The 15,578-nt window shown below is 46.5% G+C and overlaps 1 protein-coding gene across 4 annotated transcripts in view; it reads right to left on the bottom strand.

The window, feature by feature from the left end:
* RGS12 (regulator of G protein signaling 12) overlaps positions 1–15,578 on the bottom strand; it is an 881,248-nt gene that overhangs the window by 186,787 nt on the left and 678,883 nt on the right. The window lies entirely within an intron of this gene.

Raw genomic sequence — 15,578 nt, forward strand, 5'->3', positions numbered from 1 at the left:
TTCAGTTAAAAACAATGCGTCCAAATCATGACCTTTCAACAACATATAGATCTCCTGTTGGTGTTTTATTAGGGATCTCACATTGATTAGGCCACATTTGAGACTGTCTGAAGTGGAGTTCGACGGGGGATCCCTGCCTTCTCTCCATTCCTCCCCTTTTTGGCCCACATCACCCTGCTCACCTATGGTTAATAGTTACTCCCTCGAGTAGCGAATTCTAGTATCCCCATTAGGACGGTGTTCCTGTCCGGCAGCATGGATGGCGCTGTGCGCGGTCGGTGCGCGGACGGGCGCAGACGGGCTTGCTTTAGGCTTCCTCTCCTTAAATAAGGAGGAGCGTTGAGGGGAGGCCAACTGGAGCGCTGGAACGCTGACCAAGATGGCGTGTGCTCGGTGACCCGCTCTAACAGGAGAAAGTACACCAGCTCACCTTGGACAGCCAGTGTGCGGGTTAAAGTGCGAGTGTGGGCCTCAAAATAAGTTTAAAACAAGTAGGGTGAGTTTAAAACCGAGTTTTCACAATTTATCCCAATTTCCAAACTACAAACGTGTGCAAAAATGCAGAGTTGCTGAGTCCCGCTATAACTTTTTACGCCGCAATCAGGGACGTGCAGCGAGTAACCTTAGTAACCTCGCGCTTGCATTTCCTCTCCTTAAATAGGGAGGAGCGTTGAGGGGAAGCCAACTGGAGCGCTAGAGTCTGCACAAGCTTGTACTTACTAACCAGTCGTCTAAATACGGGTATACATGGATTCCTTGCCTTCTTAGGTGAGCGGCAACTGCTGCTAGACACTTTGTGAACACTCTTTGTGCCGACTTTAGACCGAATGCTAGCACTTTGAATTGGTAATGTGTCTCGTGGACTACAAATCTTAATAACCTTTTGTGTTTGTTGTTCATGGGGATGTTTAAATAGGCATCTTTTAAGTCTATGGTTGCCATGTAGTCTCCTTTTTGCAATTGAGGAATCACCTCTTGCAGGGTTGTCATCTTGAACCTTTGAGTATTTACGAATTTGTTGAGAAATCTGAGATCTAATATAGAACGCAGCGTTCCGTCTATTTTTGGAATTAGGAAGTACGTGGAGTAAACTCACTTGTTCCTTTTCTTGTGTGGTACGTGTTCTATAGCTTCTTTTTTAATGCACCTTCCTTTGTGGGCTTTTGTTTGGAGGTGGTTTGATCAGTTCTATGCAGTAACTGTATTGTATTATGTTTAATATCCATTTGTCTGAAGTTGTCTCTCTCCATTTGTGGAGGAAGTACTTTAATCTGCCTCCTACTGGTGTAGAATGTTGGAGGAACTGTTTGTTTGTTTGATGTCATTGTCTTATTGCAGGCACACTCAGTGATGTTTTTTGGGTGTGTGTATTGTTTGGAATACAGTCACTTTGATGTTATAGGCGCTCACCTCTATGCGGAAGGCCTCCTCCAGGGGGCGTCCTCGAAATGATTGTCTTCTTTGCTGGTATTGCCAATTTTGTTGTTGTCGTCATTGTTGTGGTCTTAGGCTTATCCCTTGGTATTCTTGCTGATATGACTGATGCGAGGTTGTAGGGTGATGGTTACCTCTGCCCGCTGGTCTCCTTGAGGGGGGTGCCTCTACGCATGCCACCTCTGAATTGCAGGGCGCCCATAGATCTTGCTGTCTCGTTGTCCTTTATTTGGTTCAGCGTTCAGTATATTGTTCTGCACCTCTGGTTTGAATCCTGAGATCCGCAGTCATGTGTGTCTTGTTTCGGTTATGGCGAACATCATCTGTCTACTTGATGTTTCTGCGGCATCTAGGGCAGATATTAGGCGTATTAGCTATAGTCTTTCCTTCCTCTAGCAAGTGGCTTGCTCTCTTTTGGAATTGTTCCGGTAGGTCGTTTAGTAGCTCCTCTACTTTCTCCCAGTGTTGGTATGCATGTCTGTTCAGCAATGCATTTGAATTTACTATGCTCAATTGATTTGCCGCACTTCTCTCGACCTTTATCTCCATAAGGTCCATCCTCTTGCTTTCTTTGTCTGGTGGTGGACCAGTAGTCCTTTTCCTGGTCGTGGGTGTTTTGATTGTCAGCTGCCACTGAACCCTTGATGTAAATAGGGTCCTTGGAGGAGTGTTTGTATTTTTTCTCTCCTTTAGGTGTGACTGCCTTGCATGTTGCAGGCTCCTTTCCATGATCCAGTACACTTGGCAGCATAGGAAGGAATTGGTTCCTTGATTGTGTAGGCATTAAAGTCTTGAACAGAAAACATGATTGCCGTTTTTATTCCTCTAGTTGTACACCATAGGTATCTGCTGCCTTCTTGATGACTTGGTAGTACATACCAATGTCGTCTGGCGGTGAAGGCCTCGAAAGACATGTATGGACAGCTTCTTCTGGTGAGTCTGCGTCGAGGTCTTGCCATTCTAGCTCTTGAACCTCAGAGGTTTCTGAGCCCACGTAAGTCTGATCTTTTTCTTCCCCGAAAAAGAATTCTTCTTCTTGGTCCTTGAGCGGTTCGGGTGTCGTTGGAGGTTCTAATTCCTCGACGCTCTTTTCCATTTCTGTAGACGTTTTCGGCGGTATCTTGAATTGCTTCAAGCTTTCGTTGAACTCTTTCTTTCTGTGCAAAATACTCGCTATTTGTGCTTCTAGCCTCTTCTTCTTGATCTGACGCGTGCGTTTCAGCGTCAAGACTTTCTGCCTTTCTCTTCGTGGTCGACGGCGCCTTCACCGCCATCGAGGCATGTTTTGACCTCTCTTGTTTTGACGTCGAAGCGCCCTTTCCTTGACCATCTCTCGACATCTTGGATTTTTCGCGGGTCTTTGCCGTTACAGAGTCCTTGTCTAGGGATCCTACAGACTGTTTGTCTCTGGACGCAGCTGCGAACATCGAGTGCTTCGACACCGAGGCTCCCTTGGAGACCGTTGAGTCAACCTTTCCGGACTCGTCCCATTTTTTCGAGGTCGACAGTTCTCTTACCTCTCGAAGTCTTTTCGACATCTACGACTTGGATTTCCATGTCCGTGTCGCCCTCTGGAGCTTCGGCGACATTGTCCTCTTCCACGCTGGAGAGGCCCAGGTCTCGTAGCGATGGTGCTGTGCCTTGCCCTTCATGTTGTAGTTGGCTCTTCTGTATCTCTCTTACCATCAAAGTTTTTGGGGTGAAAGCAGAGCACGCGTTCACTTTGGTGATCGAGTGGTAAGCAAAGGTTGCAGACAGGATGTTGGTCCTTCTGAGCATACTTGTGGTGACAATTTTGGCAAAACTTGAATGGTGTCTTGTCCATCATTGCGCACAGTGAGCCCCCTGTATGCGCATTGTCCGCTCGTCTGCGAGGTTGTTGCTTTCACCTTTCGACACCCTCCGCCACCTTAATTCGAAGTCTGGTACGTCGAATTGTTGTACTCTATGTTCTTGAAGATTATTCTTTAATTTTCGTTGAATCTTCTCTCCAAATTTCAGGAGCACCTTACGTTATCGATCCAGACCCAAATGGCGGACAAAAAGAATCAGAAGATGGCGACGTCAGAGGAGGACACCAAATGGTGGTATGTTGACGCCCACAGAGAAAAAAAAAAAGACAAATACAACAATTATGGACCCAACCACTAGATGGCGGAATAATGCACAGCATGTGAATCCAGAAAAGATCCACACTGCAAAACCACGGGAGAGGTGAGAGGGGCTGAGGAGGTTGGGGTACTTTTGTGGGCTGGGGGCGGGTCGGAGCTGATTTGGGGGCTGGGGGTGGGTCGGGAATGTTTTGTGGGCTGGGGGTTGGGTCGGGGTTGTTTTGAGGGCAGGGGTACTTTTGTGGGCTGGTGTGGCAGGGGTTGTTTTGTGGGCTGGGGGTGGGTCGAGGATGTTTTGTGGGCTGGGGGTGGGTTCGGAATCTTTTGTGGGCTGCATTGGACGGACGCAGGAAGCAGGGAGAGATCCACGGTGAGGTAAGTGGGGCGGGTCGGGGTACTTTTGTGGGCTGGGGGTCGGGGTAGTTTGGTGGGTTGGGGTAGGTCAGGGTTGTTTTGTGGCCTGCGGGAGAGTTGGGGTTGTTTTGTGGGCTGGAGGTGGGATGGGGTTGTTTTGGGGGTCAGGAATATTTCTGTGGGTTGGGGGTGGGTCGTGGGGTAGTTTTTGTAGACTGTGGAGGTCGAGATAGTTTCCTGGGCTGGGGGGTTGGGGTTGGTGGTAGTTTTTAGGCTGGGGGATTGAGCTAGTTTTCAGGACTGGGGGTGGGGCAAGCTTTCACGGCTGGGGCAAGTTTTCAGGGCTGGGAGGATTCAGGGGTAGTTTTCAGGGCTGGGGGGGGGTCGGAGTAGTGTTTAGGGCTGGGGGAGTGTTGGGGTGTTTTTTTCTTATTGGGGATAGGGTATTAGGCCTCAGGGCAGGGGGAGGGGAATGGGTAGTTGGGGTAGTTTTTAGGGCTGTGTCATGATTGGCCAAGGTCAGGTTAAGGGAGAAGGCATCAGGGCAGGGGGAGGGTATAGCATGGGGGTAGGGGTATTTGCAACTCAGGGCTTTGGGCTGGGTGTTTGTACCTTAGGGCGGTGGCGATTTTAGCCACGCATGCCCCTTTACCATACATGCCTTTACCACGAACATTTGTGGTAAACGAATATTTAGATTGGTAGTGTTTTGTAAAAATAAAAAGTGAATGATACTTACTATTAAATATTAGTTTTTTATTCTAATTAACTTATTGAATTGTTCAACAAATTAACTGTTGGGTTGCAAGGATTTATCATTTGATATAAAGGTTCTGTTTATGTATTTTGGAGAACTATGTGGTTACCTTATAAGTTTTGAGGAATATTGATTTTTTTAATTGTTTTAATTAACTATGTCTTATGTATATGTTAATTTGTATTTGCTTTTATAATTAATAATTCAATATTGAAGACCCATGTTTAAAGAAAAAATCTAAAATTATATTTGGTGTCTTAGAGTTATTCAGCTATGTTTTTACATTTGGAAGACTCCCACAAATCTTAGCAGTTTTACAAAGTTTGAAAGACTGGTGTTAGTAGAGGTTGGCAAGCTAGAGATTTTATGGAAGAGGAGAGCAAGAGCTAACCCAGCGGTCATTACTGGTTCCAATAGCCAATGCATAAACCGTTAAGAGTTAAAATGTTGTAGTGGAGAAGGGTGCTTAACCCCTTCCATGCTGCGCAAATTCCGCCGCTGTGCTGACGGAATCTTGCGCGGGCGTGGTCATGACGGAACGGTTCCGTCATGAGCACAGCTCAACCGTGGCTCATGACGGAACCGTTCCGTCATGAGCACCGAAGGGGTTAAAGGTGTGGAGGAGCAGAATGGTCGACGAACTAATTGCTGATAATGGGCATGCTGTGATTTAGCAGAAACTCGATACAAAAGCTATTGTAGCGCTGCTTTGTGACAAAAAAAGGCACCTATAATGTGCTCTCACTGACGGTTCCATTGCGTCTCATCTAAATGTTTGAGCTGCTTTGATGGACATCAGACTGATAAACAAGCTGCTCCTCTTCTCAAGCTTCATATCGGAAGCAGGAGTCCTCAAAACTTTCTTTAGTTGGAGCATTATGGTCAAACCTCCGCTCTCCGAGGGAAGTGTGGTCGTAAAGAATGTGCGTTGCTTGGTCTCCACCACCCTGCTCTCCATTACCGGCCCTTGAAGCCAGTAAACAGTTTGGTAGTTAATTACTGTGATGAGTGGTGCATATATTGATAGCTTGCCCAATTCCAAAACAGGACGTGCTAGATGGAGCAACAGATCTTCAACTGAAGAATAAGCACTTCAAGAATGGTGATAGCTCCGATTTACAAAATGACAATTAAAATAATGCAAGCATTAACAAAGACTAAGTCTGCCTTTTTCCTCAAAGGTGTTTTCATTGATTGGCGAATTAGTGCATGTGAGTGTCTTTGGGGGAATGTGTCAATGTTTGTGAGAATCTATTAATATGTCTGCATAGAGGTATATATGAGCACGCCATTCATGGATGGTTGAATGGACAGTTGAATGTTTGCAAGAGTAGATGTGGTACAAGTGTGAGTGAGTGCACACATTAATGAAAGGGTGGCTGAGTGCATGGATAAGGGAGTGAATATAAATGAGTGCTACTTGGATAGATTAGTGGTTGAATAGAGGAATGCAAGGATCATGGAACGGGTGAATGCATGGAGTGATAACTATGCACATGAGCAGATCAACAGGTGAATAACAAAATTAGTGATCAAGTAGATGAGAGAATGGATGCTTATATACAAGTTAGTGAGTGCATGGGGAGATAAGGAAGAACAAATGTTACTTACCTGTAAATTGTGGTTCTCCAGTATTGGTGTCTTTCATAGATTCACATGCTTGAATATTCCCCGTCGTCGAAGTGGGAGTCCCACGGTATATAAAAAGCAATAAGCGTCATGTATATCTATACATACATAAACCACATAAGAGCATATACATATCCAAATAAACTTTATATATAATTCAAAATAACATATCAAGTGAAAATACCATAGGATAGCATTGACACATAGGAAAGCATTGAGAAAAAGAATCACTTTACTGACATATCCCTGTCGTTTTATAGTCCAAACTCTAGCCAATCAGGCGTAAGCATCCTCTAGAACCTTCTCCTCAAAGGCTCAGGCCCTCAGATTTTCGTAGCACAAGAGTGACCAAGAGTCTGATGAGGAGAAGAGAGCCTCTGAGGGGAGGAGGGTGGGTCGCATGTGAATCTATGAAAGACACCAATACTGGAGAACCACAGTTTACAGGTAAGCAACATTTGTTCTTCTCCAGTATTGGGGTGTCTTTCATAGATTCACATGCTTGAATAGAATAGTGAGCAGTAAGCAGCAACCGGCTGACAAGGCCGTATTAATATTGCATGAAATACAGTGACAATGTATTTAATACGCAATTGACAATACCCAAGGAGGAGGGAAGTAGCAGAGGCTCACCTTATTTAAACAGATTCCGCAGAACTGCTTGTCCCACAGCCGTGTCCGCTTCATTAAATCGACTCCAGGCAGTAGTGCTACGTGAACGTGGGCCAGCTGGACCACGTAGATGCCCGGCAAATCTGATTGATGGGTACACCAGCGAACAGGGCAGTGGAAGATGACATTGCTCTCGTAGAATGAGCCCTTACTCCAGAAGAAAGAGGCTTGCCAGCCTTTTGATGGCAAAAGGAGATTGCTGAAGAAACCCAACGTGCAATCGTGGGTTTGGTAACCGACTGTCCTTTACAAGTGCGTCCGTAGGCCACAAACAGCTGATCCGACTTGCGAAAGGATTGTGTTCTGCTGATGTAGAATTTAAGGCACCTCTTTAAGTCCAAAGAGTGTAGACTCTGTTCCGCTGGAGACTGCAGATGCGGGAAAAAGGTCTTCAAGATTACTGGTTCATTGAGATGGAAATCGGATGGCACTTTAGGCATGAAAGCAGGATTAGTGCGGAGAATTACACAGTCCGATCTAAATTGAAGAAATTGAGATTGTACTGTAAAGGCGTGAATGTCACTTACTCTGCGGGAGGAAGTCAGTGCAAAGAGGATGGCCACTTTCCATATTAAGAATTTGAAATCCGCCGAATGGATTGGCACAAAGGGCGCCTTTATGAGCTGAGCCAATACGATGTTAAGATGCCACGTGGGTGTAGGAAGCCGAATGGGCGGGAACATTCGAAAGAGACCCTTGAAGAATTGCTGTATTACTCTAGATGAATAGAGAGGAAGAGCCGACCTGATGAAAGCGAGATATTGCCGCTAGAAAGACCTTTAAGGTGGAATGCGGCAGTCCAGACTGTGCCAACTGCAGGAAGAACGGCAGAATGTGTTTCGGGGAGGCGTGCACTGGATGATATGGACCGACGCACACCAAAGACAAAATCGCTTCCACTTTAGCTTATAAGTCTTCACTGTGGAGGGCGCCCTCGCCCTAGCTAACACCTCCCTGCAGGCCGGTGGAATGTTCAAATGAGCAAATTTAAGGTGCTCAGGTTCCAAGCCGACAAGCTGAGTGAACTGGGATTCGGATGGCATATCCGACCGTCGTTCAGTGTTAGAAGGTCCGGCCTTGGGTGAAGAAGGATGGGTTCGCATTGGGAGAGGAGGAGCAACTCCGAGAACCATGCCTGCCGAGGCCACCGTGGAGCTATGAGGAGCACATGGCAAGGTTGTTGCCGCATCTTCCGCAACACTCGAGGAATCAGAGGGATTGGTGGAAAAGCGTAAGCAAATATCCTGCACCAATTTATCGAAAGGGCATTTCCGCACAACCCTTTGTGGGGAAACCAGCTTGCGTAGGACTGGCATTTGCTGTTCTGTGGGGTTGCAAAAAGATCGATAGTCGGGCGACCTCAAAGGCCGAAGACGAAGTCTAGAGTCGGCTGGTGCAATTCGCACTCGTGGGTCGATGACGTTGACCGACTGAGTGCATCCGCTAGAATATTGGAAATGCCGGGCAGGTGAACTGCCAGGAGCGTAATCCGATGGACTATGGCCCAACTCCAAATCCTCTGAGCCAGCCGGGAAAGCAGCGGAGACCTTGTCCCGCCCTGCTTGTTCAGGTAGTGCATGCTGGTGGTGTTGTCCGTCTGAATAAGGACTGACTCCCCCTGGAGCTGGAGGCGGAAGGATTTCAACGCCAGGAAAATGGCCATCAGCTCCAATCTGTTGATGTGCCAGGAACGCTGAACCATTGTCCACTTGCCTTTGACGGACAGATATTGAAGATGTCCGCCCCATCCTTCCATGGATGCATCCGTGGTAAGAACGAGCTCTGGGGCTGTCGCCAGAAAAGACGTTCCCGCTGCGATGTTGGAAGGACGAGTCCACCAATGCAGCGCTTGAGCCATGCGAGCTGTCACCACGAGCTGGTCGTTGAAGGAACCGGAGACCTGACGCCACTGCTTGTCCAATTGCTCCTGAATGGTACGACTCTTCAGTCTGCAATGTGGGATCAAAGCGATGCAGGAGGACGCCATCCCCAGAAAGGACTTTAATATGCGGACTGAAACTGACTGCTTTGCTGCGATGGAGCTTGCGAGCTGTCGAATTCGTGTTTGCCGATCTGCAGAGGCAAAGGCCATAGCCCTGCTCGTATCGATGGTAGCGCCGAGAAAGGTCTTGTACAGAGCTGGTGTGAGCTGAGACTTTTGTACGTTGATCGACAAGCCCAGAGACTGAAACAGAGTGAGACAGCGCTGAGTATCGAGGGCCGCTTGGTGGGAGGACTGAGATTAGATGAGACAATCGTCCAAATATGGGAATATTTGAATGCCCGTCAGTCTCAAATGGGCCACCACCGGGGCCAGGATCCTTGTGAAGACTCGAGGAGCTGAGCGGAGGCCGAAGGGCAGGACCTTGAATTGGAAATCCCTGTGGCCTACGCGAAAACGTAAGTATTTCCTGTGGCGTGGAATTATGGGCACATGGAAGTAAGCATCCTAAAGGTCGATTGCCGTCATGAAATCGCCCTGAGAGAAGAATTGAAGGATGTCCTTTAGCGTGAGCATGCGGAATGATTGGTCCTTGAGAAATTTTTTGAGAGACCTTAGGTCGAGGATGGTGCGCCACTCCCCAGATTTCTTTAGTATGAGGAAAAAACGGGAATAGAACCCCAACCCCTTTTGTGATTTCGGAACCACTTCGATGGCCCCTTTCTTGAGCATTATCTGGATTTGGTTGAAAAGTTCTTTGAGGTGAGCGGGAGGAGGTCCGGATGGAGAGGTGTGTGAGGGGACCTTTACAAACTCTAAGGCATGGCCCCTTGAAATAATGTCCAAAACCCAACGGTCCGAAGTGATTGAGGACCAATTCGAAAAGAACTGGGAGATTCGTCCTCCAACTGGAGAAAGGGAAAAACTGGAGAGAGGGGACCCTTGATGTACACAGTCATTGTTTTTTGGAAGAGTTTCCCCTGTAATTGGACCTTCCTCTATAAGATTTGCCAGACTGCTGCCTATAAGACTGCTGCGGCTGTGAGGAATAACGTTGTTGTCCTTGGTTGTAGGAGCGGTACTGGGAAGAAGACCCACGAAAGGAAGAGGAGGTGCCGCGACCGCGCGCACCCCGAAAGGGCTGCTTCCGGAACTGGAGAGTGCCGAGGAAGCGAGCCGTCTCCGTGTCCTTCTTGAACAAAGATTCTCCATCATAAGGCATGTCAAGAATCTTGGCCTGGACCTCCTGTCGGAACAAGGTGGAACGAAGCCAACCCTGTCTTCTTAAAACAGCCGCTCCAGCCAATTGATGAAAACCCGTGGAGGCAATGTCGACGGAGCAGTCGATGATTTCGGAGGATGCCCTCTCACCCTCTTGCAGGATCTTTAGAGCGTCCGCTCTAGAGTCTTCTGGGATAAGCTTAACCAAAGCTGCCATGTCCGACCACATTTGTCGATCGTAACGACCGAGGATGGCCAAAGAATTTGCTGCTCAGACTGTTGTTGAAGCCATGGTCGAAAACTTTTTGCCAATGGCATCCAGGCGGCGGCCGTCACGATCCGGAGGTGACGAAAGTGGAGACGAGGGATTTTTGGAGCGACGTTGTGCCGCCTGGGTGATCACCAAGTCTGGCTTAGGCTGAGACACCAAGCAAGCTGGAGAAGAGTCCGGGGCCTTGTACTTCTTCTCCAATCGCGGGAGCACTGCCGGGATGGAGTTAGGCGTCTTCATTAGCTTAATGCCTTCATTCCAGATAAAGTCTATAATGGGCACGGCCCGTACCTGTTTCTGCGGCTGGGACTTTAAGTCGTGCAGAAAGCAGTCCTCCTCCCTAACCACCATGGGAAGGTGAAAACGTTGAGCCGCCCTTTCCATCAGCTGATGGAATCCTGTAATGTCGACAGGTGGTGAGTTCACTGGCGATGTTGGAGGCGATGCGGGCGAATTAATTTGATAGTCATCCCAGTCAGCCATAGAGTCCTCATCTTGAAGATCTCCCTCCTCCGTATCCCGATTATCCACAACCACATCTGTTGCAGGGGGATCCAATGCAGGTGCGGATGGTGCCGGCACCGTTGACAACACAGGAGGAGACGGAACGGCAGATGGCGTGTCACGTGGAGAACCATGAGGAAGGCGGAACGCGATGATTGTAATCTTCCAACATAAATTGAAGGTTAGAGATGAGCGATAAAGGAAGCTGCGCCATAGGAACTTGTGCAGGGGGATGTTGCTCCTGCTCTTGACAGTAATAGTCCTGCGAATAGTCATCCTCCTCGAAATCTTGGCACTTAATATGGAGCTCAAAAGGACCACGAGCATCCCGAAAAGTGGACTGAACATCCTCATCAGAATCAGAAACTTCCTCATCACCCGAGGGGAATAGCTGATGAGGTGGCCGAGTCACCGGTGGCATCATGACAGAGTCCAGCACAGCATGACGACGCTGCAGCAAGGATTCGTCCATCGACACTGGCGCTGGTGTAGACATTGGCACCAATGGCATAGTTGCAAAATTTGACACCACCGTCGTTGAGGTGGTCATCGACGAAGTCGCCGTCGACGAGGCCGCCGTCGACGAGGCTGCCGTCGACGAAACTCGCGTCGACGCGACTGTCGTCGACGACGAGGCCGACGACGCCGTCGGCGACGATGTTGTAAGCGCCGGCGGCGATGACTTCTTCTTCTTTAATATCGTCGACGAAGCTTTAGACGTCGACGGAAGCACAATCTTCCTAGACGTCGACGAAGAAGATAGTGGAATCGTCGACAAGACAGTCTTTAGGGAAACACACATAACTGTCGACGGTGAAAACGTTGACGAAGTCGTCGTAGACGACGCAGTAAATCTGCTCGAAACCGTCGTCACAGTCGTCGAGGAGGTTGATGAAGTGGCAGATCTCGTTGACGGAGGGACCGTCGACAGGCCCGTCAACTGTTTTGCACGTTTTTGGCCAGAAACATGCGCTGACGGAGTCAGAGACGCCTGAGAGTTAGATCTCGGGGGCGTTGGCGTAGTATCAGAGACTTGGCCTGCAGACACTTCCCCAAGATGAAGTCTCTTCTTTTTTAGAAAGGGAGACGGCAAGTCCTGAACACTACTACGCTTGGAGGAGACTCCTGTTCAAGCAGAGACCACACTTTCCACTTCAGAAAGGGGGTTATCCGTATCCTTCAGTTTTTGAAGCCACAACAATAGGTGACCCTCCCTGTCCTTCAAAGTCTTTTGAGAGAAAGTTCTACAAATTTTACAGTTGGATACCTATGGTCTGGGTAAGACAATAGATACATTTTTCATGAGGGTCCTCAGAAAAAAGCCTTAACTTCCCACAAGAGGAACAGGGACGGAAAAGAGACTTCTTACTTGAAGACATGATGAGAAAAACTCAAACCAGACCAAAGACTGAGCAGAGCTCAGGGAGATTCCCTTCACACGACGTGCAGTAGAAAATCTGAGGGCCTGAGCCTCTGAGGAGAAGGTTCTAGAGGGTGCTTACGCCTGATTGGCTAGAGTTTGGACTATAAAACGACAGGGATATGTCAGTAAAGTGATTCTTTTTCTCAATGCTTTCCTATGTGTCAATGCTATCCTATGGTATTTTCACTTGATATGTTATTTTGAATTATATATAATGTTTATTTGGATATGTATATGCTCTTATGTGGTTTATGTATGTATATATATACACGACACTTATTGCTTTTTATATACCGTGGGGCTCCCACTTCGACGACGGGGAATATTCAAGCATGTGAATCTATGAAAGACACCCCAATACTGGAGAAGTGTATTTAACTCGCAACTGCACTCATAAAACCACTGGTATACTTACACCAGCAACCTCACTCACACCTCACTGCCACATGCACCAGTAACCTTCCTTGCACCTGCAATGGAACTTGCAAAGTAATCTCATTTGCACCTCACTCATGCAACTGGAAATTGCACCAGTAACCTCACTGTCACCTCGCCCATACCTTCACTGTCACTAGTACCAGAACCTGTACTTGCACTTTAACTCTCACATGCACTCACACTTGAGCTAGCATCATTACTCTCTCTCGCAGCAGCACTGACATTTGCTCTGGCACTAGCAATTACCACTGCACTCCTACTTGCACTCACAGCAATTCTGACACTTGCACCAGTAACATCTGATCACTACTATATGATTTGAATAAAATGAATTGGTTGCTTCATGCAGCATTAGTCTCTTGCAGCCGCACTCACTGCAGAGTAATGGAGGATGGTGATTCCTAATCCTCAAAGAGCAGACATATCTCGAAGGAGATTCCTGGTAACAGATGGTGAACTTTTATACTGTTGAAGTATACACTGATAAGCAAAAGTAGTTGTTTTGTTCTGATTTCCAAGTGGATGCATAAAGGAGAATACATTGGGGCAGATGTGTGTGTGTGTGTGACACAGTTGGGAACAGAGCATATAACAAAGCAAGAGCACAGGGAATGTTTGACTCCACCGACTACCATTGCCTTGCAATTTATTTTCAGAATTCCAAGGTCTGAGAAAAAACAGCCCTACCAAGTACCACACATCAGGTGTCCGAGTGCCTAAGCTAAGCTCAGCATTGCAGTCACTGTCTGCACAAAGTTAAGTTCAGTATCAGTGAAGCTGGTTCAGGATCCTCACTGAGGCCTCTTTCACATCCTAGTGTCCCTCCATTTCTGGTGCTTTGCACCACTTTTATGATCTTCTTAGTTTCTTGTTGTTCAACTGGGTGTAATTTCTGATATTTATATTTTTCTCTCGTCTTCATTACTCGATTTTGCTTGCAAGAAAGTATCACTCAATCGTTGAATGTCACTCATAATTACACTGAAATTAGGAAAATGTCACACATAAGCAATCAAAAACCTTGGCAGCTATAAGATAGTCTGATGGCCCTGAAAATCGACTAGTGTAGGCACTACCATCCAGACAAAAGTCACACTACCATCTGCTTTTCATTCCAACCTGTACCATTATCATCCCAATTACATGGTGTGCCTTTTTCCTCACTGCTCTTTCTCTCCTTTTCAATATCATTTATTTCAAATATATAATATAGACCTATTCTACAAATAAGCCTTCCAACTCCAAAAAGTGTTAAAAAAATTCTAATACTGTAAAAAAGTTAACTAAATGTAAATAAATAATTTACCAAAAATAACAGAATGTTAAACATCAATAATATTGTAAAAAACATAAAATGATATACTTAACGTAGGTCTCGGATTTCCCAATTCGTTAATAATCACAACCGTTTGACCATAATATTAGAGTCACATCATATTTTGCAGATGATATACAAGTTCCATACCCAGTTAGGATAACATCAATAATCCCCTTGCGTAAAACAGCTAGTTACCATTTCCTCACAAGAATCATAAAAATACAGTGCATGGTGCATAAAACAGCCATTTAACACCCACCATATCTCATGGTCCTGGCCTTTGTTACAGATCTATCAATTTCTACAAGCACTGGGTACTGTGACCTGCCACCCCGTACCTAACTCGCCAGACAGGGTGCTCTTGGGACTCTTCCCTCACCCTAAACTGGAGAGGCCTGAACTTAAACTCCTTGACCTAGCCCTGGTTTTAGCAAAATGCCAATTAAGGAGCTTCACAGCTTTCTTTCATAACAACAAAAGTGTGCCTTATTAGAAAGAAGAGCATGTATGTGGAATCCAACTAGGTTCTTTAGAAAGCCTTCACTCACCAACCTAGTTGGTGACATGCTTCATCATTGGGCACCACCAGGAGAGGCCGAATGCCACCCTGGTGTGCTGCAACACCAGAATTACTGTGGAGCTGGTATTGTGTGATTTGTGATCAGTGAAAGTGGATTAAAAAATGTCTAGATTGTGTTAAAAAAGCACTTTTATTAATTGGCCAATCCGACACAGATAAAAACAAGATGTGGGATATACAACTGAATAAATTGTTCAGCTATATCCACTGGTGTGTGGTCAACATGTTTCTGCCTATGTGTGAAAATTAATCAGGCATTCGTCAGGACCAAAGAAAGGTGAACCTCGGCGGTGTGGGCGCACTAAGGCCCACCCTAACCAGACGTTATGAGTTGAAAAATATTTTTTTAACTTAGTCAGGTAATCCCCGTGTTGAGAGGAACCAAGTTTACAATAGGGTGTAATCACTTATTACACCATGGGTCTCGGGAGGGGGGTGGTGGCAAAATGGCACACCGCCTTCACTGCCAGTCACCCGCTCGGTACCTGCATCGTCCCTCTTATGATCGGTCGCCAATGCCACTCTGAGTAGATTCACTGTATCATTGATATAACCTTGAACCCCGATAAAAACAGTTTAAAAAAAACACCCATCATATATTACGTAGAAAATTGCTTCAAGCGGAGTAAGTAAAACACTGTGGTAATGGTTAATGAAGTGTGTTAGTGTGAAATTAACCATTACAATTTGTCATGTAAGCATACAAATAACGCATTTCTCAAGTTTTGTCCTTCGTATTTTGGTACAACAGAACAGCAACTCCACGGTTAAAGCAGAGTGTGATTGTCATCCATTTGTAATGAAACAATCAGACATCCTGTTAAGTAAACATTAACGAATGCTTAAAAACAAGTGAACTTTCACTTTTTACATATGAGCTTTAAACTGCCCTGCCACCAGTGTTCATCACCAATGATCCTTTTA

The sequence above is a fragment of the Triturus cristatus genome, chromosome 2_2 (assembly GCF_964204655.1).
Source record: "Triturus cristatus chromosome 2_2, aTriCri1.1, whole genome shotgun sequence".
Classification (NCBI taxonomy): domain Eukaryota; kingdom Metazoa; phylum Chordata; class Amphibia; order Caudata; family Salamandridae; genus Triturus; species Triturus cristatus.